The sequence below is a fragment of the Acanthaster planci genome, linkage group LG01 (assembly GCF_054643075.1).
Source record: "Acanthaster planci isolate LZ-2023a linkage group LG01, COTS_SCS, whole genome shotgun sequence".
Classification (NCBI taxonomy): domain Eukaryota; kingdom Metazoa; phylum Echinodermata; class Asteroidea; order Valvatida; family Acanthasteridae; genus Acanthaster; species Acanthaster planci.
The window spans coordinates 10,494,818-10,520,072 of record NC_141777.1 but is presented as its reverse complement, the minus strand read 5'-3'; the positions used below and the strand labels follow the sequence as shown (position 1 = coordinate 10,520,072).

General features: G+C 40.1%; 1 protein-coding gene and 1 pseudogene across 5 annotated transcripts in view; both read left to right on the top strand.

Moving 5' to 3' along the window:
* The first annotated feature begins 9,214 nt into the window (after positions 1–9,214).
* LOC110983970 (protein unc-79 homolog) overlaps positions 9,215–25,255 on the top strand; it is a 65,466-nt gene continuing 49,425 nt past the window's right edge. For 3 of the 5 annotated variants that reach the window (XR_015427991.1, XM_087147173.1, XM_087147202.1), the window contains exons 1-2: positions 9,215–9,291; positions 13,159–13,313. The gene's annotated coding sequence lies outside the window, so the exon portion shown is untranslated. Of the gene's footprint in view, positions 9,292–13,158; positions 13,314–23,710; positions 24,334–25,255 lie in introns of those variants that run through there. The other 2 variants (XR_015427994.1, XR_015427984.1) reach the window with 2 other exon arrangements.
* LOC147800329 (uncharacterized) lies at positions 18,387–23,139 on the top strand (annotated as a pseudogene).

Genomic DNA, 25,255 nt, shown 5'->3' with positions numbered 1-25,255 from the left:
AATTAACGTATGCCTGGTCAAGAATTAAAATTCGTTGGTGTGCCAACAGAGGTTAAATTCTCAGAAGTGCTTAGTTGATTGGTTAAATGTTCATGAATATTCATGAATGAACATTCATGATTTAAATGAACCATTAATGTTGTCATTGGAAACTACCGACTACGGGAAACCTATATAAACACTGGCGCTGAGGGAACCGTCCTTCTTGTGCTGCGTTTCAATAAAAGAAACTTTTTTTTTACAGTTTGATAACAAACACATTATAAATGAGTAACATGACCTTTGTTATCAAAATGGTGTCATGATTTGTGTAACCTTGTATATTCTAATAAAATGGAACGTATATTTTGCGATTTTAAATTACAGCAAATGAAAATGAATACATGTACTCACTTCCGAAGGGTAACGGTAAAAGACAGATTTTCAGCGAATAAGAATGCACATTTGTTGTAATAGACAAGGAATATATACGTCAATACCAGTCACGTAATTGTAACCTTTTTAATGAGACGTAATGCACATTCATTGATTTGAAGGGTGCATAACGAAGTCGAATGCTTGTTATTGCGAAATTGAAACCAGGTTTTAAGTCGTTTTCAAATCTACGCTAAATAGAAATTTTAGTTTGGAAATTAGATCGCACATTTTCTGAAATTGGCCGGGAAAACCTATACTTAGGCCCTTTTAAACTGCTAACAAGCCTATGCGTTACATAAGGTCATTTGTGCGACAAAATTGTAGGCCTAGTAGTTTCTTCAGCAATATGGGCGCAAAACACAACACTAGGTAGGCCTGCACTGAACAACCAGAAAAACTAAAAAGCTCCAAATGTAACGTCTCTCCTGTTTACTGTTAGTCGGAACTTTCAATTGTTCTTCGTTTAAAACTTCTGAAGTGAAATTAAAACGATCCGGTATAATTCAAAATTTGCTGCTGCAGATGTCCGTATAATGGTGGGACACACACTACTGGGTGGTATATACATGTACGTGCTTGAAAAAAACGTAGGCCTACCAAGGTCCACCTAGACCAGGCTGTAGTATGCCTACCCTAAAGGTAATTACAGTTAATCAAGTTGAGCACTTCGTTGATATTTAAGCAGAATGTAGACTTTGGCTGGAAAACACAGGGGTGATGTTGCACAGTACAAATGCTCACTACTAATGGAAACTAAAAAGTAATATCTAGGCAAAGATGATTTTTGATGCACAACAATGATCCAAGTCAGTAAGAGTCACGCATAACAATTCAAACCAAATGTATACCAGAAGATGATTAAAATTCAGAACATAAGCATACAAACCACAATAATCGTGTAAGAGTTGTTTAATGTTTCATAGATCGGGATGTTTTATCCTTGTTTCAGAATGAAAATCACAAAATCAAGAGCACTGAATGTGAAGGGATGTGGACAAGTGATTATCTGCACGTATTTTGAACAGCGTGCTCACATGACATTACTACAACCGTCACTGGCATTTCAAAAAGAAAAATATTTAACCCCAATTCTCGAATTTCCAATGAAAATAGGCTTCCTTTTTTAAAAGAAAAGGTTCCAAAAGTGCCATGATTATTTTCATACATATTCTGCGTGTTCAACTGGTATGCTACATGTTTATCAATTACACCACGACTGAACGAAGTTTTTAATTGTTTTCTTCTAAAAACCAGCAAATGTTTACACCTGCAGAAAAAGATGTTTTGAAGCATTCAAGACATTAGTCAGTTTTAAAATACCTCGAGGATGTTTTGTATCACAGACGTACGGATATACTGTTCATCAGTTTATATGATAATGATGGCTTTGCAAAATATGATTTTTCATAGCTTGAGATACACGATGATGTCATTTTGAAGTCCTTCAAAGACTTCACTGGTGTGCTCCCAAGCATGATGGACCGATTAACTCCAGTAATTATTTCAACATTATTATGACGTAACAGGTGTCAAGTATTGGTGGTACGCATTCAGGAAAACAAAATAGTGCCTCATCGTTATTGTTTGAGAAACCTCACCGATGATCGCCTGATCCAAATTGTATCACAGTTAGACCTTTAATGACGTCAAAATGATTTAAAGTACAACATCCTATATATATATCTTTTGGCTCATACAAAGGTGCATTTGAGTGTGGATTACCGTACAGACACATGTGCTGAAAAGGACACTTTTCCAAACAAAGAGCACAAGCTTGATCACGGTTTTTGTTTTTACGAAATAGCCTCAAACAGGGGTGCAGAAAATTCCTCCATCCGTAGTGTGGTAATGTTTCCTATCAAACGATAAGGCCAGCACGAAGTTGTCGTCGAAATGTCAGTGATAGCATGAAGAGACCAAGTTGTGCAGCATTAGGCGAAGTTCCCGATTCCTCCAATAATAGATGACCACATTCAGCCAGCAACTGGTGAAGAAACTGATCTGTGCTACAGTGAGAATTGTTATACTGATGGCAATGCCCGCGGCGTGCATCGACAGTGCGATAAACGAAGGGGCCCAGCAGAAACACATGGTGCTTGTTATGAGGATCACGGTGGAAGCAGACTTGGTACTGACTGGTTGTGGTTCGTTCTGTCTTGCGGGATTGCCAATGTGATTCTGAGCAGCGATGCGACGGGCCTGACTTCGAGCTACTTTAAGAATGCGAACGTAGACTACCACGATAATCCCAACAGAGACGACAAATACACAGTTGTAAGAAAAGAAACACCTCCGGCAAGGGAAAACACACCAATTACCACTGCCACCTACTTCACTTCTTACAAATATGCCAAACCAAACAATATGTACTGTAAATGTTGCAACCCATAAAAGACTGATGCTGACTGTTGCTGACCGCTTTGTCATCAAACTTGAGTAGCGCAACGGATGAATGATAGCGATGTATCGGTCAACACTTAAAAGAACAAGGGACAAGCAGTCTAAGGTATAAAAAGTAGGAAAGACGATCCCCGATATGGTGCAGAGGAAATTGCCTAGCACCCATTTGCCATTATTTATCAAATCCATCAACAGTGGGACTGCGACAAATATCCCATTGCAGAGATCAGTAACAGTGAGCGAGGCCATGAACATTTTGGTGGTTTCCGGGATGCCGCTGGCGCGACGGAGAACAAACAGGCAGAGGGCATTCAACGTGACAACCAGGACGATCGTGAGAGTCAGGAAGGTGATACCAACCACACTGAGTGATCCCAGAGGAGTCACTGCCATTTTTTCGGTGGTCGGTGCAACCGTGACTGTGGCATTCATGCTTTCCATCTCACTGCATGACAGTGACTGCATGACAGTGTTTTTTGAGATTGGAAACTCTCTACAGGCCCAGTACGCTATCGCAAGTCACCAGAGTTGCCAAGGCTGTGTGGTTAGAATGATGAACGCCGCTGCAAGGATTGGTAGGGATACTGATGAAACTCACAGTGTTCGTCATAAACAGTGAATGACTTTGTGTATTTAGTGACCCTCCGCTTTAAAAAGCAAATAAGCTGCCACGTACTTTAATTATGACTAGGACTGGCAGGCTTGATCAGTCGCCTGATCGAAACTTCAATTTATTAAGTCAATTGTCCATCACCATTGTGGCTTTACTAAACTATGGGTTATATTGGATGTTGCGTTGTTTTTGTTTTGTTTTAGGGGGTTTTACTGTTATAACTGATTAAAATCATTACGATTGGTTGAGGAGACTGGTTTATTGGACTCCAGGCTACATTTAATCAGCTTTCTGAAAGTCACCCGTAAGATGTACGTGATTCTGAAATTTCAATGGGTAGGGCTGAGTTCAACAATAAAATCTCCGCCTAGAGCTTGTCAATCTAAGTCGGAATTATTTGCCTGGATGCTTTGTCAATATTGGCGCTAATAGTGCAAGTGAGATGTTAAACTGCCGAAGGAATCACCGATTAAATCCATCCAATATTTTCTGTTGGAAATTAAGAATAAAGTGCAGGGTGACAGAGTCCCACATTTGGAGCGGATATTTTCTGTACGTGTTTTTGATGTATAAATACATGTACTATATTTACATAGCCCACACATAAACGACTGTGGCTTCTGCCTTGCTCGGTTTCATAAGGTCCAAGTAGCGAAGTGGATGGATAATGGCGATCGAGTTTCGATCAATAGAGGGATCTCAATACGACGCTTTTAGCGTCGATCTGCGCATTTCCGCGTTTGAAAACGAGGCTGTATGTGTTAGCTTCAATTCTTAATACGATGGGAAGTAAGGAGCCAAGATACAAAATACATAAAGGTATGTTAAATTAAGACTTACCAGGCTTCAACTTTCAATGGAAGAATCTTTCAGGATGACTCAACACGTAAAATCAAAAGAAAAAATAACGGCAATTTATCGCGAACTAACGTACCTGCGATGGTCGTGTATCTTGTGCAGTGGGCGTGGTTTAAACTGAAGTGGCGCCACACTTAAGAACCGGATACTGCATGTACTGTGTCGACTCCACGGGCGCGCTCAACAAAGTCCAACACAGAGATGCTCGCAGTTGATGTGGATATGCGCAGATGAAGCTAATGTGAAATCCCTCTATGGTTTCAAAGATGAGGTACAGGCAACTTAATGTATAAACCGTAGGGTAGATTCCTTCATAGTGTGTAGAAAGTCACCGAGCACCCTCTTGTCGTGATAATCAGTTCGATCGAAAGTGCAAGTGCCACAAAAATCCCATTGTACTAATCATAACCTGTGAGTGACGCCATGGACATCCGGGTCGTATTTGACAGTATACCAGGCAAGATATGGGACGGAGGGGTACCCCCTTACCTGTCCAATCCCTATACATACTCTATAGACTATTGTTACCTAACCCCCCCCCCCGAAGTCTGTATAGAAGTCCTGAAATTCCGATCAAACAATGACCAACACAAAGGCTGGGGGGGTCTCTCCGTCCCATATCTTGCTTCAAATGTAGGACAGTGGGAAAAACACAAAGTGAATAGGTTCAGAGTGACTTGGAGTCAAGAAAATGCCACCAACGATCACTTCTACCATGATGATGCCGACGGCGCACATTCATGTCAGGATTTCCTCCTGCCATTTTCAGGGTCACCGCTTTTTTAGAGATTTGAAAATAGTTTGCTGCTTTTGTGCGATCTTCAATCTTTATATTTCACAATCAGTTGCTCTTAAAAATACATCTGGAAGCCACAGTGGAGTTAGCAATGTCTTCAGGAAAGGAAGAGTTAGAGATCACGAAGAGCACACATCATGCGCATTAATACTGCCCGTGCGGGGGTTTTATACTTACCAGCAACTAAAAAAAGAACCAAAACAAAACAAACACACACAAATTGAGTTGGCATGACTGATGGACAGCATTCAGCCAACTCTTTTGGGATATTTATTGAATGAAAACCCTTGCAATCACTTTAAACCCCATGAATCTGTGGTAAAATGATGGACTGCTGAAGTGGACAAAGTGGAATTGTATGACGAGACGTGTTTACCGGAGTGTGTGTTTGACATGCTAATTCCTATCGGGATATGCTAATTATTACCCATACATGTGTCATTTTTAATCACATTTAAGTTTCATGTATTTCAAGTGACATTTTGACGATTTTGATGAACGGAGGCTCTGTGAACACAAGATCGCGTGCTGCAAGTTAATAAAAGGCTTCTGATTTTAGCATTCAGCTGATTTGGTTGTATAAACTGTGTTTAGAACTTTGCCTTTTCAATTATAAGTGGCTTATTACATCAAACACAGGCTTGATCTGGGATTAGTAGTAATGTGCAGTATATTGACTCTGAATTCATAAGATGTAGAGAGTAGGAAAGGTATTATTTGTATATACATTAATCGATGTGTTCATGTTTTAGCTTTAGAAAGACAGTCAAGCTTGAATTGTGGACATGAAATTATTTCACACGCAATGCCGTGCGCCTTTTAACTTGCACTTTCCACCGACATTCTTTAATAAGTCATCATACGTACCCAGGTTATAGCGATGAGGAAAAACCAGAAATCTCAACTCATCTAAATTTTTACTTTTTGACACTCATGACCAGTTTGTCAGATTTCCTACCAATACTCATGATGAAGAAATGAAGGGGCCACACGATCTGAACGACCAACGATCTGTTTTGTAGGATATTGTGTCTCTACATATTTGGTAGTGTAATGAATCATTAAATTGCATAACGTAAGCAACATTAAGAAGTCAGACTTGGCTACATGGGTCTACTAAGTGCCATCTCTTAAAATGCTCGTAACGAAAGTCAGATTATCGTAACTAGCGAGAATCAATGTAATTGGCCATTTGTCAGGAATTCCGCATAGCACGTATAACAGAAGCGCAATAACAAAGAAACTTCAGCTCAGTGTAAATTTCCGCTTCAACAGCTATCGTCAGTATAATGGGTACATCTATATTATAGTCCAAGTGTCAAATGTTTCCAGTACGTCTTACATAAGTTATATGTGAGTTAATAGGCTACTGCATCCAACTTTGATGCACATGAGTGCTATTGTACACTGCAAAAAAACGTGGTGTCAAATTAGTGTTATTTTAACACCCTATGGGTGTTAACAGAGGACTACACCCAGTCTGGTATTGTCTCCGATAATACTCACGGTGTTAAATTAACACCAGAGTTTCCACCTTCAGATTTTTTTGTACTCATTTTCCTTCATTTCCTTGGAAGTTCCATTTAGTCCGAGGCTGAAGGGGGGGTTGCAACCCTCCTCAACCCCCCCCCTCATTAGATCCGCCTCTGAAGTTGACATAGAAATGTCAGTGGCAGCATAAAGAGACTACTCTGTGTATCGTTTGGCGAAGTTCCCGGTTCCTCCAATAATAGATGACCACGTTCAGCCAGCAATTCGTGAAGAAGCCGGTCTGTATTACAATGAGAGCTGTTGAACTGATGGCAACGCCAAACGCGTACAATGACAGCGCAATAAACGAAGGAGCCCAGCAGACACACAAGGTGGTCGTTATGAGGATCACGGTGGAAGCAGACTTGGTACTGACTGGTTGTGGTTCGTTCTGTCTTGCGGGATTGCCAATGTGATTCTGAGCAGCGATGCGACGGGCCTGACTTCGAGCTACTTTAAGAATGCGAACGTAGACTACCACGATAATCCCAACAGAGACGACATATACGCAGTGGTATGAAAAGAAACACCTCTGGCAAGGGAAAACGCACCAATTCCCACTGCCACTTACTTCACTTCTCACAAATATGCCAAACCAAACAATATGTACTGTAAATGTTGCGACCCACAAAAGACCGATGCTGATTCCTGCTGACCGCTTTGTCATCAAACTTGAGTAGCGCAACGGATGGATGATAGCGATGTATCGGTCAACGCTTAAAAGAACAAGGGACAAGCAGTCTAAGGTATAAAATGTTGGAGTGACGATTCCTGATATCGTGCAGAGAAAATTGCCCAACACCCAGGTGCCGTTATTTATCAATTCCAACAACAGTGGAGTTGCGACAAAAATCCCACTGCAGAGATCCGTAACAGTGAGCGAGGCCATGAACATCTTGGTGGTTTCCTGGATGCTGCTGGCGCGACGGAGAATTAGCAGGCAGAGTGGATTCAGCGTGACAACCAGGACGATCGTTAGAGTCAAGAAGGTGATACCAATCACACTGAGCGACCTCTGATGAGGAGCCACTGCCATTATTTCGGTGGTCAGTGCAACCGCAACATTGTCTGTGCCATTTATGTTTGTGAGGTTTTCCATCTTACTGCATGGTAGTGTTACTCGTACAGTATATGGAGATCGGAAAGAGTGTGGATGACGAATCTACATTACGCTGTCGCAAGTCATCCGAGTTGTCATAAACGCCGCTGCAAGGATGGTTGAGGATACTGATAAAATCACTGTGTTCGTCATAGCTGTCAATGACTTTGTATATTTAGCAACCCTCAGCTTAAAAATGGAAATTAAGCTGCCACTATTGTCACCGGGATCAGCAGGCTTTATTAGCCGGCTGACTGTTCAAACGTCGATTTTATTAAGTTGTCCGTCGCATGATCAATCTAACTCCATCGTGGTATAACTGAACTGTAGACCTTATATAATATACTCGATGTTGTGTTTTGCATTGTTGTAACTGGTTAAAATTTGCACTGTACGGTAGAACGATGAGACTGGTTTATTGATGCATAATGGTCTCCTGGCTACATCTAATCAGTCTTTTGAGGGCCAGCTTCAGGAAAGGAAGAGTTGCACATCACGAAGAACAGACGTGCATTATCAGTCGATGTGGATGTTTTAAACCATTTATACTTACTTAGCAGCAATTGTAAAAGAGAACCAGTTGAGGTGACATCTTAATTGTGAGTGACGGGCAACATCCATGCAGCCATCACTGATTGGATTAAAGAAAACCCTTGCAATGACTTAAAACGTGTTAATTGCATGAATGATAAGTTTACATCGTGACTCAATTATGGGCAGACAGTTTAAATTGATTAGTTGATTGTATGACGAGATCTATTTGCCGGAATTTGTGATTGAAAGCCTAATTATTATCTGATTGGTAATTAGTGCATTTTTAATTACGCCGACGAGTTTCAGTGGCGTACCCATGGAGGTCCTGAGAGGGTACGTGCCCCCACAAATTCCCGGTGCCCCCAGGTGTCCCCCCTCCCCTGAAAAAAGGGATGAATGGATATTGAACAAGGCTAACAAAAACTTGCCCCCAAAACCACACCACTGAAAGCTGGTGCCCTTTGTGCCCCCACCAGTAAAATCCTAGCTACGCCACTGATAAGTTTCCAGGAAGGCCTAATCCAAGTAATGAAACTTGGAAAAGAACTTCTAGGCCTATGTCGAGGGCATACTTCAGAACTTGAAGTGAGATTTCAAACCCCGTTTTTCAAAAGTCACAAAATTCTTTCTGTATATGCGCTTTTTGATACCATCTGACTCGGCGTTTGCCAAATCCAGGTGCAAGGTACAGTCGCGCGGCATTCACAGTTGGCACGAAAGTACAAAAGCCCGCGTTTACAGTTTTTTTTTCGGCAAGACAATCAATGTAGCTTCTACATTTTGATTGATTTATTTTTCTACCTTTCATTGATTTTTACTTGAAAAAATCATTAAATATTATTATGTTATATATAACTAATCTGTGTAGTTCCTAAGTATATATACCAACTTTAGGTACCTTATATGTTGGTTTAGTTTGAACGAGACCGATCCGTCAAACGCGGCGGTCGAAACGACGTCACATCGCAAAAAAAAAAAAAAACCGAGAAAAGTGGTGAACAGAGGCTGCCGGTGTCGGGGTGTTGGCTGTTTTCAACACAAAATGTGAGTATACGTGGAAGATATTTAGAAAACTTGAGTCATCCACGAGCTCACAGTTTTAAGAAACATTAATTTACCTATTAGTGCTTTCCTAGATTTATTTCAACTGTTACCGGTACTGAGTTTGTAGTCGGCCTAATTTCTGATGGCGTCATTGACGACACCCCATTATTCATGTTATTGCCAAGGCCAATTCCTGCTAAAACAGCAATCTGAAGAAGTGGCTCATTTTAGTCTCATAAATAGGGCCCATTACTAGACTGCCTCCGGGTAGGGACTGCTTCTTGTAAGAGTCATTTTACATAAATACTTGACAGGTGAAAATAATTTTTTTTTTAAATAGCTCCGTTCACGCACATCACTTGAAGCCCTGTGAACATGGTGAACAAACCTATGGGAGTGGCCTGACAAATTGTGTTTTCTAAGTCAATTCTTGACTTTGAAATCAGAAAACCTTAGTTCGTGAAAAATTTCAGGCTGAATTACCTATTCATGCTAATAAAAATAATGCTTTTATATTTCCACAACTGAAACTCGAAGCTTTGCTGCAAATTGATAATCACAAATATACTTCCCTTATCAATTACCTGGTCACTTTCTGATATTCACCTCACACTCACTCAAAGTAAACCATGTTAGATATCAACACAGTCTAGCCCAATACTTTACATCCGAAAATGTAACTAATATTACTGATCATCATTCATCTTGTGACTGGAGGCCCATTTAAATGCTGAGGATGCCAATTCATCATTTATTCATTTTATGGTATTATCAATGACTGTCTTGACAAACATAACCCTTTTAAGCAAGAGAAATGTAGATCTAAGAAATTAAGAAACACCTAAATGTCCTTGGATTGCTATTAGTTTATGCAAGTCTATATCTGTGAAAATAAGCTTTATTGTAAATATTATAGCTAGCCCTGACTCTAATCGAGCTCTGTATGGGAATTACAAAACTATTCTTTGATACCAATGTCCTCTGTAACTCAAAATGCAATAATTTCCCTAAAGAGTTTGAGAATGTTAAATGGAATATATAAACACATTGAATAATTAACATTGTACTCCTATACCGCAATCTGAAATTAATATGATTGAGATAGATGCTACCAATGTAATTAACCCCCAACTCATAGCTGATCATTTTAATAATTATTTTGTTACCGTGGGTAGAAATCTTGCTAGCAAAAATACCTCAGATCTTAATTTCCGTGACTATTTACTGAACCCTAATTCAAATTGCACTTTTCTCTCTCCTGCTACAGAAGAAATTAACTTACCTAATAAAATTAGTCCTGGTTTTGATTAGTAGTTCTTTACTGAAACAAATTGTAACAACTAATGCTAGGCCTCTTACACATATCGTAAACTACTTTATGCCAAGTGGTGCAGTTCCTAATGATATGAAGGTTTCTAGCCCAAACAGTCCTTAGTCCTCCAACAGGTGAAGGATTGAGGACTGTTAGGGCTAGAGTTACTCCAACCTTTAAAACTGGCGACCCAGCAGTGGTAAACAATTATTGTCCAATCTCTGTATACTTTTATCATTTTCCAAGATCATCGAGCGTGTTGTTTATAATAGCACCTTTGAATTTCTAGACAAATACTACATGGGCAGTTCCACGGAAGCATCAACCTCTGGGCCAAAATTTCAAACTGGTCCAAATGTGACAAATTGTATATAATTTTGAAGCTTATGGTGTATACTTTCATGAAACATACTTCATTTCTAACAACATTCAAGAATTTGGCTTTTATATGATACTGAAAAATTGGTTTTAAATACTTATGTACGTCCGACACCAAAATGACATAGTTTTTTATCCCCTGAGTGCACCCTTTAGCAAAAGGCTGCCAAATTTACAATACAAAGCACAATGAGTTCCTTCTTTCTAGACATCAGCTTAACTCCCCCAATTATTTTTTCAAATACTCAAAAATTGTGGAATCAGATGTGTACGTCCGACACCCTGTACGTCCAACACTGTAAGAACCATGCATTGCTGGCAATGCAATGCTTTTACACTGTACAGAAACCACTACCACCTCATTTGCATAAATGGAAATGAGGCCCCAAGCTTTTGTAAAAGTACTAAATAGGCTTCACTTTTGTTTTTTACTAATTTGCATAAATTTGACTATTTGGACATACACATCCTAATAAGGTCATAATTAGGGCCCGAAGCCATTCCACATGTGTCATGTGTGGACAAACATGTGCTTTGCATGTATTCAGAAGTAAGTCATGTCAGTGTGAGCTTTGATGAAGACAAGTAAAGTTCTAGGTGTTGTATACATGTACATGTAATCCACATCAAGAAAGAAGAATTGTCAAAGACTAAACAAAGGTGTGTTTTTTTATACCTTTGTTCAAGGTACATGTAAAATCAATTGGTTTCACTTTGTATTGCTTGAGGAATTAAAGGGGGAGTTCCACTTGTATATGCTTTCCATGGCATATACATGTACACTATCTATCATGAAACATACAATGTAAGACTGTAGTTTTAAAAGCATTATTCCATTAGTCTTAAATTTCATTGAAAGGGGTAATCTCTCAGCCTAATTGCTAGCCCATTCCTTTGATTTTGCAATCATCTTAAAGGGTATATACATCTTCTCACTTAGCTTCTTTTTGGATTTTACATGTGAACTATAACCTGTGAGGTGTGAACTGGAAATCTATAAATTGCAGCTTAGCACACACGCAGCATTTGTCATACAAAAATGTTTAATTTCATGTTCTAAGACCAAAAGATCTTACTGGTACATGTATGCAATTGTCTTTTTATTTGATTTATTTCTCTCAAGGATTGTCAACTGTAGGAAACTGGTTTTTTTTAGGATGAATGTTTGACAGTACATGACTTGTTTAAATGAGCAAAATTTGCATAAATACTTCTAAACAATATTTTCATACTGTTTCATTGAATGCCCCATCATCCAATTCCTTTCTAGTTGCTTTTGATGATTTTTGTATCCATTGGCTTGACATTTTCTTTGGGTTTGAAAGTTTACAAAAGCCTTCATGAAGGTAGAAAAATGAGACAAGCTTGGGTATGAATTGATTACCTTCTATTCTAAAAAGTCAGTTTGGACGTGTACGTCCCACACCAAAAAATGTTCGTCCGACACCAATATAATAAATGCTTTATCTGAAAGTCACAACAAGATAAAAATGTGTCTTGCCTTGATGTTTATTAACAAGGGTCTGCTAAAACTAAACACAGGAAAACTACTTCTTCAGGTCCTGGCAATTCACAGAGTTTGTGATACAAAAATGGAAACTAAAAAAATTTACTGTCTCTGAGTACGTCCGACACCATGGTGTTATGAGTCAGTTTCTACAAGGATAATAATTCTGAGTGAGAAATTTTGTTATTAAATGAATGTACCAACTAGCTGATGTCTTTTATCAAAATCAAAATCTGCTTCAGGATTATAAGTATAATTACACACACTGTCGAAGTGTCCAAAATGTACGTCTGACACCCTGGAACTGCCCTTGTACATTGTATCTTTGAAGTTTTGGGGGCAATACTGCCACCTTTGAGCCACCAAACTGAACTGCCAAGTGAACAAATATAAGTGAAGATAGCTTGAAACTAAACTTCAATGGACTACATGCATGCGCAGTGACAGTCTGATTATGAATCCAGGATTACTCAGGAGAGTTTTTACAGTGTACTGTGCTTGAATGTATACAGTAATGAGATGGTAAAATCCTAAATGTTGAAAGCTTTGCAGCAAGAGGAAAGGTTCTTTCACAATCAAGACATGTTTAGTATGTCTTGCACTTTGATGTTGGAGTATTTCTATAATTGACAGTTTCTGACATTTGAATTTTTTTGTTTTGTTTTGGTAGCATCTTGAAAGAGGCTCCCGCTGACATAAGTGATGTGAAGCATTCTGCCGACGGAGGCTGAACCCCCAACTGCCCAAGCCTGGACTACCTCTGCCTCTATGAGACCCTAGACAGCCTTATTGAGATTGTACCCAGTGTGCATTATGGCCAATGAGGTAGGGAAATAGTTTGTTTTTGAAATAGTTTGTTTCTTTACTGAATTGCAAATGCTTACATGTACAAAACTTTGGCAATAATCCTTAACAATATTCTGTAGATGGAAAATAGAATGTATTGAGCACTGCATTGAAAATGCTCATGGCTGTAATGTTCATGAACTAAATCTTTTTTTTTCATTTAAACTTTGCTGGCTAGAACCCTGCATAATACTGTACATTACTTCATACATTAACTTAGTACCTGAAATGGTCTTACATTGAGGTTAAGCTGCATCTCGGAGGTATTAACTGTAATCAAATGGTATATACAGTATCATTGATATTTTCCCAATTTAACAATGTGTAACATGACTGCGTATTAACATTTGATAATGCCAACTGTGATTTGATAATGCCTGCTGCATAAAAACACAGTGGCTCCCAGATACGAGACAATAATCCATTTCTATCTCTCGAGCAGAAGCACCCTCTTATCTGTTGAAAATAGCTGCGAGTGTAAAATTCAGTGATGCCACCGACGCGTGACTTGTGCATTTCCTAGTCACTTGTGAACCAGCAAGTTCAGTTCTGACCAAAGGCCCCTCCATTGCCAAGAAAGTATACAGCATCCTCAAGCTCAGGGCTCATTGGTCAAGAATATGTGTGCATCGCAGCCGGCGCATGCAGAAGGAGATTCCTTTGGACACCATAAATTGGAGGGGGGGGTGTTTGGGAAAATGAAAGTAAATTTCTTGGATAAAATTCTCAGCAATTTATTACGTACTGACTTCTTTTGACTCTCTGACTGAAACTGTAGTTACGGATGGGAATAACTATGTACTTGGTTGGTCTTAAACTAATGTTTAAAATCAACTGGGGAATGAACACTGAAAATACCCTTGCCTGCAGCTCAGGCATAATCAGCACATTTTCCTCCATGTTCGAGCACATTTTTCTCCATGTTTAACGTTAGCAAGCTGTGCAGGCTGCACTGATTCAAAGAAGGGGACTTGCTTCTACATTCACTTGTGTCTGTTAACTGCATTTTGGTACAAGCATGTACATTGTACATTTATTTGTTTACCTTACATGATATGTTATAGTTAACTGCATGCTAATACCGGTACATGTATTTTTAGAAGGAGAAAACTGCCAAACTTCTTCCAGGATGATTGGAAGTCCTAAGACAAATGCAAACTTTTAACCCATTCTTCCAGGATGATTGGAAGTCCCATGACAAATGCAGACTTTTAACCTTAACTTCTGATTAGTTGCCGGTTAATGCTAAAGGTGAATGTGAAAGTGAAACAAATACATGTAATTTCACCTCACAACTCATTTGCTGCAAAATTCACTGAAGTAGAAATATACAACGTACATGTATATCACCTGAATTTGGAGCCCTGATTTCTAATGTGACATGACAGTTTACATTCGTGTTCATTTTTGCATTAGGTATACACCGGCCTTTGTTTAACAACTGATTGGTAGAAAATATCCATGTATTGATATGGATATTTGTGCTAGTTTTAAAACGTACACGTACCTTTATATTTATATAGTATTGATTTTTTATTCACATTAGGTCCTTCCACCCTTAGTTTAATCAGATACATATTTTTTTGTAACTACTTAAAGCCTGTTCATTGGTACCTACATTGTGAGATCTCGTGTGACAGGGGAATGGCCCGGATAATCGAACCCCCTTGATTCTACTAGACAGGATGATGTCAAGTTCCAGGGAATGGCCTGGATAATCTAACCCCTTGATTCTACCAGACAGGATGATGTCAAGTTCCAGGGAATGGCCCGGATAATCGAACCCCCTTGATTCTACCAGACAGGATGATGTCAAGTTCCAGGGAATGGCCCGGATAATCTAACCCCTTGATTCTACCAGACAGGATGATGTCAAGTTCCAGGGAATGGCCCGGATAATCTAACCACTTGATTCTACCAGACAGGATGATGTCAAGTTCCAGGGAATGGCCTGGATAATCTAACCCCTTGATTCTACCAGACAGGATGATGTCAAGTTCCAGGGAATGGCCCGGATAATCGAACCCCCTTGATTCTACCAGACAGGATGATGTCAAGTTCCAGGGAATGGCCCGGATAATCTAACCCCTTGATTCTACCAGACAGGATGATGTCAAGTTCCAGGGAATGGCCCGGATAATCTAACCACTTGATTCTACCAGACAGGATGATGTCAAGTTCCAGGTTGTTCCTGCATCACCTGTAGCATGGGAGGTGGGAGGAGTGGAGTCTACCTGACTTCAGCATCTGTGATTCATGTTGCTTGTTGACTTCTTGTTGTAGAAAGTTTCCTTTGCCTTTTAAGCTGAATCATGGCCTTGTTCACTTTCCTGTGGCTAGTAACCTAACATGCAGATCATTTGATGTTGCTTTTAGAGAGATACATTTACATGTTGTATTTTGTTGAGTTTTTGGCTATACATGTAGTCGTACTGGAGTCTTGTGCCAGTATGTGATGTGATCTGCAAAGACCTATCACAAATAAATTTTGAATGGATGACACTTAACTACTGGTGGCTCTCTATCCAGCCTGACTTGCAGTGCACTGGGCACCCGTAAGGGTAAAGGAGAAACAGGCTGATGTGAAATTGTTTGCTGACACCCTGCACACACAAGACCATGTATTCCAACAATTGGCTGCATATACTCAGCGTACACCATGCCAGAAGTGCGTAAGCCTGCATGCACATGTTGAGTGTCTACCAAAGGGTGATTGTTCCAATGACATACAACACATACCTTATTTAATCCCACTCAGAGCAGATACTACTCACACCCAGTTCTAAATTTGAGTAGCATGTATATGGATTTCAAAACAAAGACGAGGTGTATTTTACATTTTGGTTATTGACTTAAAGATTGAAATAAAGAATTTTTCTATCTAAATATTCCCACATTGAGTACTCAGTTGCTTTGGGGTGCACGGGGTGTTTTGGCACCTCAGGGAGTGATGACCCTGCCCATAATCGTGTAGTCCCAGCCTCGGCTGGCTCCGGCAGACAGTACCCGGAAAGGGTCCCTTGCCAGGGTTACGGTGAAGCCAGTGGCAGCAGGCTGATGGATCCTGAATCAAGCGCTTGAAAGTTATTGTCATCGACGATCGACTCAGCTCAGTGCCACTCGGAGGAACCTTGTCTGTGGTCAACGGGTGGCACAACAGGCCAGTTAGCAGCAACTGCGGGGCAGCTTGTACACTCCCAGTTCTGTTACACTTCCGTGTATCCCTGGATCAGGGTGTGCAGGCCCAGAGAGAATCGACGATAGGGGCACGACATTGCGGGTCTGCTTTTTTACTGTGCAAGGCCAGGAGGGAGTAAGTGCTGTGGCGGCAGGAAAGTGCGAAGGTGTTAAACCCTCTCACCTCTTTTTCCTATGGAATGATGGACTGCTGATTATCACTCAGTTGCTTATAAATGTGTCAGTAAATTGTGATATATTACACAAATATTCATCAGTGGACACTGCCCAAGGAAAATGTTCAAGTGCCCGGTAACTGGCACCTACAGACTCATTTATTCTACTTCTGAACTGCAAGCGTGGACTTCGCCTGTTCTAGATGGTCTCATGTCGGGCCACCACTCTGACTGATCAAATGAAGTGCAGCAAGCCTCGGCAGTATTTTCAACACAGTTGCAGAGATTTGAGCCAGAAGCTGATCTGACACCTGTGATGGTACAGTGTGCAAGCGTTTACAGTTGGACTGAGAGATGAAGGCAGGGGAGCTTGGCCGATGGTACTGTAGGATGAATGTAGTTCAAGAAACTGTAGTCTGTTATTATTACTATAGAAGTTAATTGATGCATGTGCATTGTATATTGAAAATGTGGTTGTGTATTGACCATTTTAGAACTACTTCAAACTGGAGGTGAAGTCCATTATATCCAGCAGGATCACTCAGTTTCACTGAAGAACTCAGACTATAGCAGAATAATAGGCGTGTTGTATGTATGCATTACAGCATGCATATTTATTTAATTGAAATAAATTGTGGAATTGTTAGAGCAGTCTGACACCACTTCTTTTTCCTTGAGTCTTGAAGTTTTGAAAAGATGATTTTTTGTTGCAATGAGCAGCAACTCATCCATTATCATATGGAGCCATTGCTTCAGTTCTAAGCAGTCATATTTCTTGTTCTGTTGAGAATGGCTGAGGACATGTATGTGCACTGGACAACCTAAATGAGCTGTAGGTTTTCTGGAAGTCTGTAAATCACCCTTTCTATACCGTTGTGTACTCCTTATGAATGTCTGATACATGCACAGCATGTATCAGCCAATGAGAGCCGTTCAAAAGTCTTTTCTGTCCAGATGGTGATGGCGGATGTTAATTGGACAAAAGTTATCAGCAGACTCAGCAGACATGACAGTGTCAATGAATCCTGTGCTTTACTGTTTTAAAATGTATGAGAATTGATCAACACTTTAATCTCAGTTCAGGCTATAAGTGGATTCAGCCAGACACAGGAATAAAGCTTAGTTGCTTTTATTGTGTGAAAATAATAGTGGACAAAAACATGAATACAATTTTTCCAGACTGATTCCAATCTGACTACTTGCATGAGCAATATTTTCCAGCTAAAGGAATTAGAGGACTTCTTTTGATAGTCCAAATCTGGGGGGTCAGTGTAAGGTCATTGTAAAGGAGAAATGAGGACGTGGGGAGTCCTTTGGTGTGTGTTCGGTGAGCACAGGCACCATTTATTCAATTTATTCATATGATGGTATTCATGGAAATTGGTGGGAACAAAATAACCTAGGGCTGATGGAGAGACTTTCAGTTGGGATGCAGTGATCGGTGATCAATGGAAGATCTCTGACCATTAGAGATTTAGTTCTGGAAAATATAAGAGCATTGATAATCATTAAGTATTAAAGGGACAGGAATACTCCACTAACGTCCTGTGTGCAAAAGTGGACAGTCCTACGTGCGATACGGGACGTGTAAAGATTGTTTTGATTTTCTCAGGTGTGAAAAGCTGAATTTCATTGAGCAACTGTCTAGACTATAGAGATATTGGAGTGTTTAAATCACAATTATTTTAAAGTTAGAAATCAATGAAATGAAATAAAGGCCAACTGTAAGAGAAGCCTACTTGCATGCCATTGTTTCTTCGATCATTTTGGTGGTCTTGTCCATGAGTTGTTTCTAGATGCTGCTTATTACTAATTGATAATTTAAAATTAAATGTTGAACTTCAGATACCTGATGTCATTTTTATTCCTGATCCTCATTGCTTGTGATGATTTTGTCCATAAAACAGATGCAGATCCAGGGGAGGGGGTCTGCAGTGTAGCATTACATGTACCTACTCCTTGTATCAAAATAAAGAAGTGTTGATCCACAGGGGAAGTCTGTTGTCATCCCTGCATTGAGTCCTGAGTATTTGTACATTTTTATTTGTTACACCAGGGTAGAATTTCCTGATTTTTTGATTGAACAAGAATCAGTCACATGATATGCCACAAAAACACAAATATTGGATTGCAAGAACATGAGCGAAGTTTCCCGTGGTACATCAGTAATGTACCCTATGCGTATACGCATTGAAAGTGTCGTTTCCCTTCTTTGTGTTGGTGTGACCTTGGATACGAGGCTGCAAAAGACATTGGTGTGACCTTGGATACGAGGCTGCACAGCCATGCTGGGACTATGTAAGTTTAGGTATGTGAGTGCTGTGGGACAACGGAGCACTATTTCTGTCATACTGCAATTTTTGTTTACATTGTTCGTTCTTAACTGGGTGAATTTCGCCACAATGTCATTGTAATGTCAGCAGATGTAATATGTTGATATTAAGAAGCAGTTTTCTCCATTTTCAAAAACAAGATCAGAACTGGATCTGTGAGTGGACACGATGGCGGAAGCACTGACTACCCTTCAGTTTTGTGGATTTGATCCACTTCCTAATGGTTTCACCCGAAGTTGCCAAGAGGAACCAGTGACTGTTGACCAACAATCCAGCATCTTACAGTTACTGCAGCATCAAGCCTGTATGCAGAGAGTCATACTGCAACAGTTTCACCAAATCCACACACTGAAGGCAATGATCACCCAGATTATTGGCGAGCAGCAACGACAGAATAGCTACATTCACAACCTGGAATCCATGCTGCATTGTGACAAGACAAAGTCTTCCAAAGATGTCCCAGTAACTCCAGTCACCATCAATGAGTCTACACCCAAGAGTCCTGAAGCCCCCAGAGTCCCCTCTAGACACCCAAAAGCAGTCCCTGCCAGTGCTCGAATCGATGATGAGCCAAACCATGAGAGTGGAGGCACAACAAGTGGACACAGTCTGCGGGAAGCCCTGCAGCGAGATCCAGCCATACGGAGGGTCGTGGATATGAAGCTTGATGGTCCCAAGAGGATGTGTCCCATGAGCCCAAGGTGGTGCAGCAGTTGCTACAGGTGTGGGATAACCTGGAAGTGAAGGGTGGCCTACTGTTTTACAGGACTGGTGGTGCCAAGGTCAAATACTTGGCAGTACTGCCCCATGGGATGAAATATGACGTCTTCAGGAGCCTTCATCACAGTATGGAGACACTAAGCTATGGACAGGTGCTAAAACTTGTGCAGCAGAAGTTCTTTTGGCCCAATCTTCACAATGAGACCATGGCGTACATGAGGCAACACCGGAAGCAGTCGAAGCGGATGTCCACTCCTGCCATTCCTCCACCAGAGGAGTTCCGAGACTAATGTACATGATGAGTCGCTAAATACTAGTTGTGTACCTAAATGCCTGAATGTATTTGGTTGGTGCTTTGAATTTAATAATAGAATGATACCTGTCGTTAAGTTATGCTGTATAATATGTGTATTATATATTTGTATTAAACTCAGTTTTATTTGCATTGCTGAGGACAGCAATGATTTAAGATGGGGCGAGTGTGGCAGAGCCACAAATGTTTGTTATTAAGTACACATTTTTACAGAGAAGTAGTTCCCCTTTAAAGTGTTTAACTTTAGCTTAGAGTTCTTGATTTTTTTCCAGTAGTGTGCCCCCCTGTTCATTTGTTTAAGCCCTAGTTTCCCCCATATAGAGTTACCACATGGTCTGGTCACACTCCGTGTAGCAGATCAGCAGAGACCAGTCTCCTTCACATGTACCTATGTATTGTTCCTCCTAACTGGAGTGTGGTTTTTCTGCTTGAGCCCTATTCTGCTAGGAGTCAGTGATTGAAGTCCGAGTGTAAACTCATAAGGTCCATTTTACGCACTGTGTTGGGTTTGGGTTTCGATTTTGAGTCTTTTAAAGTCTTAGTCTTTTAAAGTCCTTGAGTCCTTTTAGTTTTTTTTTCTTTCATTTTTCCTGTACTTTTTCATCACTAAATTATTTTTTGTCCCTTTTTGGAGTCAAATATTGGTGTCTGAGTCCTTATTAATTCAGTTTCCTGCAACTTTTCCTTCAAAGATCCTTGGTTTAGAGTTTTTGTTGTTTTGCTAATTCCCCATAGTGTGCCATTTTTCCCTGTTACAATTACATGTGACAAAATAAAGTAGCTTTCTGGTAAATTTCTTCAGAAATTTCAAGACTGATTGTCCTTCCTACAAGTTATTATATTTGGTTCAATTTGTTCAACTGAAGACAATGTTGGTTAAGACAATTCAATGAAATGAAACGCATTGTGATGGAGTAAACTATATGCATTTCACTTTGTCCCCAAGTGTTCGTTAACTCTATTACCATGATATAATGAAACACCTGTCTGTTGTAATGAGGTCCCTGGGTTTTGTTCATCATCATTGGTAAAGGGCACCCCGAGTGTACGAACACCATAGAGGCATACATAGCAGGAAACAATTGCATAATGTTTACAATATCCAACAAATGTTAACTTCACTGTCAACAATTTTAGCTCTAACTAAAAGCATCATGTATCTTGCAAAGAAGAGACAGACTGGTGGAAAAAGTCCAACTTGGCAGACAGCTCACACACTGTGAGACTGTACATGTCAAGGGCATGCCAAACAAGTGAGAACCTGTGTGTTGATGCCATGTTTTTCCACCAAAGGGATATAGCTGCTTCTATGGAAAACTACCATCTCCTTTTCCTGCACAGAGCTTATAAAGTGAAGTTGTGCTATGGTGACTAGTGAAGAAAGTCAGCTGTATCACTGTTGTAGTGATGGGATTCAACAGAGTTTTATCAAAGATTCAAAGAGTTACTGTACATGTCGTCATCATCATCAGCCTATGTCATCCCACTGCTTTGCGAAGGCCTCTCCCAAGCGAGGAGGCCTCTCCCTTAACATTTTCATTTTACTGACAGAAGTGGTAACTCGCCACCTTGCTTTGCTGAGCAACTCATCCCACGATGGCTGGTGAAGTAAATCTGATGAGAGCTACTTGCTGAGTGTTTTATACGGGAGCTGATCATATGAATGTCAAGCTGGGAACAGGTTGAGGCTGTTTTTAGCAGAATCTGATGTTTGCCGGTTAACAGACACCCAGTCTAGAATTGGTATTCAAATATTTCAGCTAGGTTTCCTGATCTAGTTTGAGATTGGTTGCAGAGTTTTCCCAGCAACAATGGAAGACGTATTCATAAATAGAGTATAACAATAAATGACATTGTTTGATTGTTCCAGTTGTTTATTGATAATAAAAATATAAAATGAATTGTTGAAATGTATGAAATGCCTGTACTTGGAATGTTTGATAGCAGTAAATTTCTGCAAATTATGAAACACTTGTACAATGTAACACTGCCACATAAGGCATGTGTACACTTTGAAAGATGCCATAAATATCCGACAGACTCATTCCTGTGGCTGGCCAGTGCTGCACCTCATCCATCACTTCCATCAGGGAGCCATTCAGTTACATTCCATTAAATTGTTTATTTCTGTGAGTCTCCTGATTGGATTGGTGGAGTGAGCAATGTGGCTTTTGGAAGGCACAGTTGAAAACATGTGAAGGATTAGCTAAACTTATTTGTTACAGCTTATCAATTGAACTAAATGCTAACTTTAAAAAAGATGCATGTATATGCCATTTTTTCTCTTGTCATCTTTACTTACGGTATTTTTGTCCTTATGGTAATTTTGTCCTTAAATAACTTGGATTCCAATGAAAGAGTGTTTGAAATTCTTCTAAACTTCTTATAGCTTGTGACTCTAATTGTCAACACTAGGAGAAGCTATCCGAGTATGACATTATTTCTTTAATCTCATTAACTTTACATGTTGTGGTTTTTACTTACTTTCCAGATGCTGCTTATTATTGAGAATTTGAAATGAAAGGTTGAACTTGAGAAACCTAGTCATTGTTACAGTACTGCTGATCCTCTTGCTTGTGTTGGTTTTGTCCATAAAATTGTTTATTTTGTAAATTGGAATATTTTGACTGGACGTCCTCAGTACACAAAAACCAAAAGCCCCTGTGACGGGCAATTTGTACCCAAAGTTGCTGACTTCAAGTATTTCTTACCACCAGTGAACACCCACTGAATCATTATTGTCCAGGTAGTTTCTCAAGGTAGCTTCATCTCGTCTGGATGGCTGAATATTCCCAGCAGTGACCAGTACATGTAACTTCCATTTGTAGTTTGGAACTAGCAGCAGACTATTCTGAGAGGGCTGGTTGGTATGCGACTTCAAGTTGGTGGCAGCAGCGAGGGATAACAGAGTATTATTGGCAAACTTGTGGTATGCAGAATATCAGGACAGATTGTTTGAATTACTGGTTGAGTTATATTACCTACCGGTACTCTAAGTATTGAAATAAAGAAATGTTGGTCTGCAGTGGAAGTTTGTTGTCATCCTTGCATTGAGTCGACTTGTGCATTTTTATTTATTATTTCATTTAACGAGAATTTATTGCTTGACATTCCAATAAACACATGTATTGGATTGCGAGAACATGGGTGATGTTCACCAATGTAAATGAGTGATGTAGTGCACAGGTTACATTACCTTAATCTTTCATAGGGTCACAGGTTGAAAATGTTGTTTCACCAGTTCATTGGTGTGGCCTTGGATATGAGGTTGTACAACCACACTTGTATGCTGTGTTAGTTTATGTATGCTGTAGAGTGCCACACGGGACATTGATGTCTTATTTCTTTCATGACCATAATTTTTGTTTACATTGTTCATTCCATATGGAAACATTGGTGTACTCTGTCCGTCTTTAGGAGACTACTGTTCGAAACGTTGAGTTATTCCCCGGTTCTTCTCAGAACCACACATACTCCAGAAAAAGATTTATCCATGGTGTAACCGCAATTGTTTTACTCATACGTGACTATTTTGTTTGACAGTACAGGCCAAGAAGCAGTAGGATCCCCCCTTGTATTGTGAGATGCATACTCTTCTTTGTTTTGTAATCCATTGTGCTTATCCCAAACTTCTTATTTGTTTGTTGTGTACTTCAGCAGGGTTTTTCCTGGGTGTGTCATTTGGCTGTACTAGAATTGAGATGGGCAAAACCAAGAGTAGCTTTATCAGAGGTTCAGGATTTGAAACAACAAGCAAACCTTGGCCTGGATCGTATCTGAAGTACCAAGTTGCTGACACTTGATGAGAGTGATGCCTGGTTGTGTTTGAAGACCACTTTCTTCAGTTTGATGCTGCACTTTTGAGCCTGTGTTGCAGAGACAACTGAGGGTGCTGCGGTGGATTGAGTGAGCTTGAGATGCATGAGATCAACCGTCGCTGGTGATATGCTGATTATTTTATGAAATGAAATAAATGTTATCTTTAAAAGAAGATAATTATGTGACCTGGTACATCGTAATCAGGAATAAGTTGCTTGAGGCCATTTTATGTAATGGCCCAGTAAAGGGGGGATGTGGGTAAATGTTGAAAAATGTGGCAGTTTCTGTATATTTTGGAAGTGTATGTATGAAAGGTTACACTTGTAGTGTGTACCAGTTGAAAGCTTATGTACATGATCAGAAAGAGAATTTCACATCTTAGAAAGTCAATTTGGGACATATTCCTGATTTTGGGGTCACATATATGTACATGCCATTGTTTATCTAGTCATCTGTGTTTTTGTTGATTTTGTCAGTAAATTTCTTTCTAGATCCTGCCCCACCCCCAAATTTCTGGTGCCCCCAGGCCCCCCCATTGAAAAAAAAGAGTAATGGATATTGAACAAGGCTAAAACCTTGCCCCCCAAAAACACCACTGAAAGCTGGTTGCCCCCCCCCCCATAAGATGCTGCTGCCCCTTTCCACCTGTAAAATCCTAGCTACGCCACTGCCGGGCCAGTAATGACAGCAAAATAAAAGTTACTATGACAAAGCAAAATGTTTTGGGAATGCACCTTGTTCTCTTTACAATCTGTTACCGTGATATAAAAAAACAGTTGTTGCCTATTGTGATGGGGTCCTTGGTTTTTGTTCACCCACAGGGGCAAATGGCACCCTCGGTGTACAAAACACCGTGGACTCCTACACTACAGGCAACAATTGTGCAGTGGTTATGATACAATGTGGCATCAGAGCTTTACTTCACTCTCAACCTATTTCAGCTCTGACTGCATCCCGTCACTCGCAAGGGAAGAGATACACACTGCAGGCTGGTGGAAAACTCCCATTTGGCATACATCTCTCACACACAAAGACTGGTCATGTCAAGAGAAATTGGTCTTACGTGTTCAGCTTGTCCCATTCCAAACAAGTGAGAACCTGCGTGTGGATGCCATGTTTTAAAGGGATGCTGCTTCTAAAGAAAGTGTCATCTCTTGTTCCTGCACAGAGCTTATAATCTGTAGTTGTGCTGTACAGACAAGTGAAAAAAGTCAGCAGTATCACTGTTGTGATGATTATTTGGTTCAGAGTTTTATCAAAGATTAAAGAGTCACATGTCATCATCATCACCAGACTAAGTCATCCCGCTGCTGAGCAAAAGCCTCTCCAAAACTGTGGCAAGTTTGTGTGTATATCTTTGCCAAACTGTTGATCCTGTGTGAT